The sequence below is a fragment of the Buceros rhinoceros genome, unplaced genomic scaffold (genome assembly GCF_000710305.1).
Source record: "Buceros rhinoceros silvestris isolate BGI_N320 unplaced genomic scaffold, ASM71030v1 scaffold11620, whole genome shotgun sequence".
NCBI classification, from domain to species: Eukaryota; Metazoa; Chordata; class Aves; order Bucerotiformes; family Bucerotidae; genus Buceros; species Buceros rhinoceros.
Genome location: NW_010389039.1, coordinates 1 through 661, shown reverse-complemented (window position 1 = coordinate 661; position 661 = coordinate 1).

Genomic DNA, 661 nt, shown 5'->3' with positions numbered 1-661 from the left:
CAGGAATGCGCCCTGATGGCACGGGTGGCAAATGGCATCCCAGGCTGTACTCTGGCGAGTGTAGCCAGGAGATGGAGAGGTGATCAGCCCCCTTTACGCAAGACTTGTTGGACCCGATCTAGAGCACTCAGCCCAGTTTTGCACCAGACACACACACACACACCCCCCTCCCGCCCCCAACAAACACACTGGTAAACTGGATTGGGTTCAGCACAGGACCACCAAGATGGGCAGAGGCTGGAGCACAGGCCCTGCAAGCAGCAGCTGAGGGACGCGGGCTTGTCCATCTGCAGAAGAGAGCTACCGGCGAAGGTATCGGAACGGCAGTCCCAGACACTTCACAGCAGCGCGGGGTGGGGGACAGCGGAGGTTGACAGACAAAGGCTGCAACAAGTGAGGTTCCAGCTGTACGTAAAGCAAACCCTTATGCTCAGCACAGTCGAGCAGCGCACAGAGCGCCCGGAGAGGCTGCGCAACCCCTGTCTTTAGAGGCTCCCCAGAGTCAGCTGCTGGGTGAAGCCCCGAGCAGCCCCGGTTATGGCCCACCCTGCTGTGAGCAGCAGGATCGACTACAGATCTCCTCAAGTCCCTTCCAGCCTGAGTCTCACTATTATCCCGTCTGACCCGCGCCACAGAACAGGCCTGCCCGTGCCCGCGAGAG